We start from the raw sequence: 10116 nt of genomic DNA on the forward strand, positions 1-10116 counted from the left end.
TCCCACACGTTCGTCCTTGAAAGTGGGTGTGATTGATCGCTTGATCATAACATTAAAATATGTACTCAAGTATACGACTTTCAATCAATCTTCAATTAATTCAATCTATTTTTTTGAAAGGCTTTGCGCAAATCAGTTTAGAAACAAATCGTAAGACATAGTTTTGTACATTATTATTTCCCCTCCACAATTTTGATCTCGTTGTAATCATTCATTGTAGTCTAAGACATATTAATAATTTATAAGTTGGATTCTATAGTATTCTGTAAGTTTATCATATAATTCTCTAATTGTGTTGTTGAATTAGCTAAAACAAATACAAATATTTAGGGAGACAAGTGTATCGCCTAATGTCCTTAAAATTGAAACATTTGAATGCACGTGTTAGTGGTTAATCTTTTTCGGGAAAACAATGATAACACAAAGGAAGAAACCGAAAAAAATAGGCCGGTTACAGAGTGATTGTAGAGCTAATCTCGAATTCTTTGTATCGATTATGTATTTGCACTAAATGTAATCCCAAAATCCAACTTCTTCTAAAAATTGTCCTGCATCAAGAAAACAAGAACCACTATTCTGTTTATCGATTGACATTTGCCTTCCCAAAATACTACATAATCAGGAAATATTAACCATAACTTGAGCACCTGACCTGTTTGTACGTTCCCTTGAGTACTTGAGTGTAATCAGTAAGATATATAGTTGCGTGAGACAATTACTATTTTGACGACCGTTTGACATGTGCTTTTACAACCTACAATAATAAAACAAATCAAGCATACAATTCTTAATTAGAGAGAGATCAAATCTTTTTTTTCATAATTTCATGACAGGCCATCCATAAGGTTTTCCTCAAAATGAGAGTAAAGAATATTCTTGAATCAGTTTGCGTTTATAATTGCTCTCATAATCTATTTATTGTAAAAATCAACTCAGATGTTGCTATGACAGCCATATTTTGTGTATCCTATTCAATGTATGTATGCTTTTTCGGCACCCCCCCCCCCCCTCGAGGAACCAGGCTAAGATATTTTATTGCTATAAGCAATAAAATATCCGAATTCAAATTCATAATATTTTTAGGGAACGAGACAAGCACAATTCTTCACGCAGTTGTTGGAAACTTTTTGACTTGGTTATCTTTTTGAACTATCTGTTGAGAAATTTGTTTGCCAAGTTGGTGTATTTGCACTGAAATCCACTCTTTTGTAATAACTACAAACTCAGTATACTTTACATGAAACATGTCATAAAATAAACAAATTCTATGAATAGATAATGTGAATCGCCGATTAATTAATACTAGTACTATCAAGACGTTTGCTTTTGCGAGGAAAACTGTGATCGTGTGGTTTCTACCGCATACTTTACATTTCGTCAAATCAGCTAAAATGTATACCTTTCGTAAACCTCTCAGACAAGCGATTTAATGGTACGATCTAGACGTATGCCCATAATACAGACGCCTAGTGGTTCGCCCGTATATTATCACAGAAATTCAAATAAATTGTTAAGACACACAGAGCTTACCCGTATTATACGTTTTACCTTTGACTCATAACTATGGTGACATGATGATATACAAACCAGAAGTCTATTAAATTGTTTTCTGTAAAGTTATGTTTGAATCTTATTGGATACCTGCATTATCGATTTTATCGACTGTAACCAGTTATTGTAATCAGAAAGATGTATTGAAGTGTTTGTTTTTAATGAGTATTTTTGAAATGAACCACATACTCATCACCCTCGAGTGTATACGAAACGCAGCGATAAATGTCTCTCGTCAATTTGATACGATTTTTCAATAAACCTAGATGAAGATGGATCAACCCCGGTTCTTCATTTCTCATTGTCGGCACTGATGAAACGACAATGACAGGCATTGGCGTAATTCCGTCTGTGAAGACAGTCTCAACAAAACAATTTGTAATAACCTTTTAACCTGCCGTAAGGGAAGGTTATGTTCTTGTAGTGTCGTTTTGTCTTTCTGTGTATATGTATGTGTATGTATGTGTCATCGTTTTCTCCAAGGTGCTCGATTTAAGCGATATTTGGTACAAATATTTTTAGGGTAATGGCTAAAACCTGTTTGGTTTTGGTAAATATCCCATTAATACTTGCATAAATAAAGATTTTTCGGCAATTAGTCAATATGTTAATAAAGTATTCTTTAAATTCTGCAACTGTGTAAATACATTTGGGATACAGAGCACACACATCCTGTAATAAAGGCCGTTGATGTAACCGAATGAGAGATTTGCATAATTAATGATTTTCAGTAATTCGGTTTAACTTAAAAATGCATACTTCAATTTGCATATAAATTGGTACAAACATCAACCAAAGCAAAGCGCACACGTCCTTAAGGAGTATTGATGTAGCTTTTGAATGTAATAAATTTCCCTGATGAATGAATGAAGGGAATTTATTTCACCAGATAACAAAAATAAGCTACACTTTCGAAGAAACATATCATACAAATATACAAAATGAAAACAAAAGAAAAATGGACAATTGTTATCTGATGTTGACCATGGAAATAGTTCAGCGGAACTAGTCTTGTCCATGGCCAGTACATTTTTCTACATTTCAAATCGATAACAGGACGCACAAGAAAAGTGAATCAAAAGTACACCACACACACACACAAGCATACACCTCTCAATTCATAACTCAATAATGTAAAGTGTTCAAAATTGAAACAAATGTACTCAATCGCATAAACATACATACAGCAATATATACACATGTATGTATACACATAACTCTAAAATGAAAAGTGCTTATAATACAGGGACAGTACAGATGAAGTAAGTAGCAATACAAATACAACAAAATCAAGAAATGTTACTGAAAACGCCAAAGAGAAACGGTACGTATGAACGCAAAGGTTGGAAGTTGTAAGTCATGGAGTACTTAAAATATAATTATATGATCATGTATGAAAGCCTCAAATTTCAGATAGTTGTGAATAATGTGTTTGACAATCAAAGATTATACCATGTATAATAGCTATAGCTCAGAACTTTGCATTCCAACAATGTGTGTAGGAACAAAAATACAACTTTGTCTTGGCCCTGATGGGAGGCATTCAGTTTACATTTTGATGTTAGTATATCCTAATAATTTCACACTGATACTAAGGGAACATTCTTCTCCAGACAATAAGTCTAATATGCCAACCTTTATCAAACCTTTACCCAACCTTTGACCCACCTAACCACCATCTCTGGCCAGAAGAAGTACGAGAAGCAGCACCACTCTTAACTGTCTACAGCTCCCAGGTGAGAGATCATCACGGGTAAATTAAGCCATGAAGGTTGAATTTCAACTCATACGCGCCACATTTACACATCGGCTCAAGATTTACCCCGGTGGAAAAACATGGTCAAATACGACTTTTCGTATAGTCTTTATATTTTACAATTTAAATACAGAGACAAGATAAGGAAGGGTCAAATTGATGTTAAGTGATCTTATGTTTTATTCTATTATCTAATACAGGAGCTCGCCTAGTTTTCTAACAAAATTTTCTCAGTAAACATACACAGTGTTTTACAAATACATGTTAAAATTAATCACTATAAACCCATTTCCAGGTCGACAAACCAGAAACATATATTTCCCTTGCAGATTATGTATAGATTTCGGTTATTGTGGCACGTCTTTCCAACGTATGACGAAAACTAAACTTTGCAGTTTAATGAAACTTATTTTTTCCAACTCTCTCCATAATAGATTGGTGCTGCCCGGTTCGAGCTCTGAAGAGAACATGTCTGGCTCGGACAATGCTCCCAGCTGGAATTCAGAATTACTATTGACTCCAATATTACATCGATATAAATTTACTGGAGGGTGTAAAGCATTTATTTGCGAACATGATTTAAAGAAATGTGTAATGTGTAAATACTGCATGTGTCTGTGATAGGCAGGAATTGGCGTAAATTTGATAATTAACTCTGAAGGTCGAGGTCAAAGGTCAAAGTCTCCAAAGATAGCTTGTATCAGATTATATGGGTGTATTACAAGTTTTGAGTTTTGCAGCAAATATTGATTTTCAATGACAAATGGTCAAATTTACATATATCGGAAAACAAAGTGATTTTCATATGCAACACATGATACGTCACCTATGTACCAGGTATGAATGAAATAATATATTGCATGTCTGAGAAACTAACGGACGAATGGACGCACAGACTGACGCACGGACGGACGGACGGGGTGGGGGGGGGGAGAAATATTTATGTACACAAAAGAGACACAGTAACTTCACTGAAGCAACCAAGTATTCAAGTATGTATAGGGGTCAATCAGACGATATGACCAAACCAAATCTTTACGGATCAGGCATTTAAAAAAATGTGTTCATTTGTGAACATTTTGAAAGGAAAGTATTTGATGAGGCTAAGAGTAGCGATACAAGTCACGGTAAGGCATTTTGTTTGATAAGCCCAAAATAGATTTTTAATATTTATCAGACATGGTAATCTTGTGTTAATGGATATTACCGATAGAGCTTTATCATGTTTACTTTTATTTGTGAAGAATGTGCTTACTAGAGCATTTATTTTGACATGGAAAATATTAATCACGGGCCATCAATATTTCATTGAACATTCCTAACCTACGTACGACAGAGGAACTATATTTCACAAGCAGTAACCGTCTTAATACTTGTACATTTGGGACTGATGACTCGTTCAAGTTTGTCATCTAGAGTTTCCACCTTGCTCCGACTTCCTGTCGTTTGTGCCTGCTTGTCTGTCTGTGCGCCTGTCTCATCTGTGCAATTTAGTCACACAATTCTAGATAATCTGCTGCTCATTCCCTCTTATCCTGCTCTGTGTTGCATCTGTGTTCCTATATCTTTATATTTAATAACCCTATATTTTCTTATAAATACGTATGTACACGTACCATCTCGTCTGTCTGTCTGTCTGTCTGTCTGTCTGTCTGTCTGTCTGTCTGTCTGTCTGTATGTATGTATGTATGTATGTATGTATGTATGTGTGTGTGTATGTGTGTGTGTGTATGTATGTATGTATGTATGTATGTATGTATGTATGTATGTATGTATGTATGTATGCATGTGTGTGTGCATGCATGTATGTATGTATGTATGTATGTATGTATGTATGTATGTATGTATGTATGCATGTATGCATGTATGTATGTATGTTCGTTCATTTGTCCGTCCGTCTGTTCGGCTTTCTGCTTTTGCTCCTTCATTGATCGTTTTATCTGCCACGTCAGAGACAACACTGTTATTCGTAGTATTAGTAGACAATGTCTGAACTAACAAACTCATTGGAAATCCGATATTTTTGTCAAGACGATTGCAATACAAACAATATAATTTCTTAAGATATTGCGTCGTATCTGACAAACATTGTATATACACGCATACTTTCATTTACGAAATATAGCTCGCATCTGTAAATTTCTTCCACGTTTGTCACTTGAAAGGCTCATTCATGCTTTCATTTTTTCTAAGTTAGACTATCGTAATGTACTGTTTCTTGGGCTTCCTTTGTGTTTACTACGGAAACTACAGCTCGTTCAAAATAGCGCGGCTCGCCTATTGTCTGGCTGCCGCAAGCATGATCATATATATCTCCTGTTCTAAGGTCACTTCACTGGCTCCCAATCGACTGTAGAATTGAATTCAAAGTTTTACTACTGGTTTTTAAGGCACTTCATGGTCTTGCTTCTATGTACATTGTTGATCTTTTAACACCCAGAAATACCACGCGTCGCCTGCGTTCTTCAGATTGGGGCTTGCTCGAGTTTCCGTTTACGAGGTCATCTTTCGTCTACAAACGGGCCTTTGAACAGCCATGTTGCTCCGCGGCTATGGAACGATTTACCGACTGGGATTAGAATGTGTAATACCGTTGACTGTTTTAACAAAAGTTTAAAAACGCATCTCTTCCGCAAAGCTTTTAATTAATTGTCTTTTAAGATGTATCAAGTGTTATTTTAATGTCAAGTGCTTTTTCTTTTTTTTAGCTTTGTGAACCGTTTAGAGCATTTTATGGACTTATGGTATAAAAATAAATATTATTATAAGCTAATAAGTTCCCATCGAAATGTAAACATGTCATTTGCCTCTGTATATAGAAGTTTTCATCAAAATATGTACTATTCACGTCTACATAATTATGTTTGTTCTAAAATAGTTTTATTGATTTTATTTTCGGTGCTTCAAGCCACAAGTGTTTGGTAATGGTTGCAATTTTAGTCACATAGCTCATGACAGTGTTGACCTTCTCCAAATTCAAGTGCAATGTTATTAACGCTGACAAAATAATGCGTGCTTATTAATATATAAATATTTGTATTCGTTTACTTTTGTTGTTTTAGGCAAAAAATCGTTGATAATAATTGAAGTTATTGCTACTTGATTATGCCAGGATTGACATTCTATAACTTTGTAACTCAAGTATCCTAAGGCGACAGAAAGAGTGACTTGGGGACAAGACATGTATGGGTATTCAATGTGCTCTTTATCGTGTCTTCCGCTAATGTGCCCTGCGTCAAAGCGATTATTATTTAATGAGACAATACTTGTAATCAGAAATTGATGTAGAAATAAATATAGATAGAAAACTGTCAATATTTCCTAATGGGAATCAAATCCCCAGGGAAGTAATATATTTAGCAAACGGAACTTAAAAGTCACACACAAGTGTCGAAGACGGCAATCCCAACAGCATCTGTGTCGACGTGGTGAAAAAGTCAAGGTGAGTATTCTTTAAGTTATTTCTATATCGGATGGCTTGCATGTTGCACTTGTATAGTGTTTAATCTATGTAAGACGGCATTGTTGTATACAAAACCATTCTTAAGTGTGTCCCCTCTGACGTTTTTATACTTAAATATCTGTTTAATTGTTAAGTGTGGTTTTTTTCATCAGTTTTTCTTAGATGGACTAGATGAAATGCAATTAAACCAAAGTTATGCAAAACGTTACCGAGATGTTGAAAATGAAACATTTTTTCAAACTTTGATTGTTTTGTTACACATCGATACTCATTGTCGACGAATGCTTACCAAAGATACTATTTATAGTGAATATTGTTTTTTATAAATGTTACAATATATAGCGTAATCTATACCTTGCACGAATTGAAAATCATCAACATGTCTGTACTGTCTTCTCTAAAGGATAGTATTAAGATTGTCTCATCGTAGGTATATTTTCGTGCGAAAGATGTCCTTGTAAAAGTGATTAATTTCATGTCATGGCATATTAATTTCCACTTTATCACATGTGCATTATGATTATTGAAAAGCTTTCGTCAACGATTTTATGGTAATCATTAATAAACGCGACAACATTTGAACAGTTTGAGGCATCGAAAGATCATATTTCGTGTGAAACACGGACATTATGTGTATCTTACAATGTCATTGGATGATTTGAAAGGAATACAAACTTATAGATACATCCAGGGCAAAATATGTGAGAAATGTAACGTTATGTTTATTATAGGAAAAGTACGCGTTATAGATATTTAACTGAAGTTATTAGTACTATGGTAATATCGGGATTAAGGAAATGATTATTAACTGCTAAAATTCCTTTCCTTTTTTAATCTTTGCGGTCTCAAATGATCTGATAAGGTATGATCGATATGTTTAATTAAAATATTTGCCTAGTTGATACATTTACTGGCATTTAATATCATAGTAAATTCACTGATACTATGAGGTCCATTGCCTCAGTCCTTTTGCCCCCGGCCATTTGCGCTTCAACTGAAACGGAAATACTTCCAGAAAGTTAAAGGTTTGTTTTACTCAACATGACAACAGTAAATGGCAATACTATAGAATAATTCAAATGTCAGAAATTATTGCGAATTAGGAATGACTGATTGTTCTGTTTGTCCAAAATTTGGGGGTGTAATTACACGAAGGAATTTATGTGTTCACAAATAAAGACCATAGCAAAAAATCAGTCTGTGCCTTGTCCCTTGGCTAAAGGAATCATTTTTGACGGTGATAAGTTCCTTTAAAATAAAGAAGCATTCTATTAATCGGTTTTGTATTATAAGAGTAGCGCATTTTATCAGCATGAAATGTTACATGTTGGCAATACAATGGGCTCGCTTAGAAATATGAACTCTATAAATAGTGTTAACTCGGGGAACAGACAAGGAACTTGTCTGAGCTAGAGGTAAAAACGGCGACATCTTTTTGCTGACAACTTTCACCAAATTTGTTTTAATATTCCCCACATCACGGACAATCTTTCAAGTTAGACAGCATTACAGTACTAGATTCAATAACCACGACAAAACATACAAGATTTCTTTGAATGAACCGATGTAACAGTTAATATTCGTGCGAGATGAATTCATGGACTATAAGTGTATGTACATTCACATCAATCCAGCTTGACGATGTGATCATGATTTATTATGGGGGTGGGGGCAAAAGGTCGGGGGCAACGGATCGGGGGCAGCGGATAGGGTGGCAAAAGGTCGGTGTGGGGGGGGGGGGCAACAGGACGGGGGGCAACGGGTGTAGAACCGAAATTATTATCAGGAGTTTAAGGTCTGTTTCCCTATTCCTTTCATATAATTAATGCTATAAATAATAATGATTGATAGTTTCGACTGCAAAAGTTATAGATCATGTTTCGGTATCTTTAGGGAGGCTGTTTGTTGTTTCGTTAATATCTGAAACACATACTTGGATACGATGTACTGTGGCAAGCCTATGAAAATCGAGGTGTAACTTCTTGAAGTGGTTATCTAGTACTACTTGTGTGTATTGGAAAATTAAAAAAAAAGAATTCATAATATGATTATAATGTCATCGTACATGCCTCCAAGTATAATCTTCTCTTTAGAATTATACACCAGATGAAGAGACGGTTTGGGCTCGAAATGTGGTGGAATAAACAAGTTTCAAAAATTAGACGGTGTCTGGTCTTTCCTGTACATAATCTCCCTTGTCAAGCAACTCGTTACCTTTTTTTCCCTCTTTGTATACGGCAAACTATATCACGATTGCCCGTTTGTTAATCCGACAGGTCGGTGTCTCGAGATACTTGACTCATATGCGGAATTTTTTTCAATTAAATAATAAAAAATTCACTTCTTCATTTTCTTTGTTATCTGATTTGTAAGTGACTGTTCCCATCTGAACAGCACTGCACAAAATCCTATTACCACAATGTCATTTTCATTACTTTACTTTTGAATTATGCCTTACAATATTTCAGCGTTTCACTTGAAGTCAAACCGGGTTTAGAATTCAATTATCAGTAATATATATATTCAAATAGGCACTACAATAAATATGCCATTGCAATTTCACTATACAAAATAAATATGCACATAACTCCGCAAAGACTTTACAATGTCAAATAACATATACCCACTTTGATAAATGAAGGCTTTGGTGTCAAAGTCGTCTAAAGCTATCGTCAACTTTTAGCACTTTTATTTTTTTTTCAAAAATGAGTCCTGATCTTACAAAAGGCCAAAATCTACAACGGGGCAAATCGTGAATCAAAGTTGACTCCCTGTAAAAAGGCCATAATAGTGAAAATGATTTGCTTTAGCCATTTTCTTAAAACGACGTGTTTCACAAAGGCCTTAATAACATATTTGGTATTATGCTGTTAATTTCCTCACTATTATTTATTCTTATCAATTTTTTTTTTCTAGCTTATTATATGAACAAATATGTGATTTAAATCTGATTTAGGGTCTTAAGGGCCTTTAAACAAAAGTACGTTTTTGGCCTTGTTCGTAAAAAAGACACTTTCATCAATATGTAATTTTTAGTTAAACCACGTATTTTTTCCTGTTACTTTTATTTTTATTTTTTTTTTTTTTTGGGGGGGGGGGTTTACAGTCGTTTTGTTTTAGAATGCTGAATTTCTTATCGACTTTCAATTCGTGCCCTCTCATAACAGTTGTTGATCTTAAAGGACAAACGACACTAGTAATTATCGGAGTTCTCATAAAAAAGACTGTACTATCCAGCAATGCGTACTTCATTAACATGCAATCAATTAATCTTAGGTGTAATGAAAAACGGAAATTCGATAGAATCCGTTTTTTATCAGTGTCGTTCCTATCAAGAACGTGCCAA

At 34.6% G+C, this 10116-nt stretch overlaps 1 long non-coding RNA gene across 1 annotated transcript in view; it reads left to right on the plus strand.

The window, feature by feature from the left end:
- Positions 1-6695: 6695 nt before the first annotated feature.
- LOC144444803 (uncharacterized) overlaps positions 6696-10116 on the plus strand; it is an 11142-nt gene continuing 7721 nt past the window's right edge. Inside the window, exon 1 of the long non-coding RNA XR_013481870.1 lies at positions 6696-6749. This is a non-coding gene — a long non-coding RNA (uncharacterized LOC144444803). The remainder of the gene's footprint in view (positions 6750-10116) is intronic.

Source organism: Glandiceps talaboti, chromosome 13 (assembly GCF_964340395.1).
Source record: "Glandiceps talaboti chromosome 13, keGlaTala1.1, whole genome shotgun sequence".
Classification (NCBI taxonomy): Eukaryota; Metazoa; Hemichordata; class Enteropneusta; family Spengelidae; genus Glandiceps; species Glandiceps talaboti.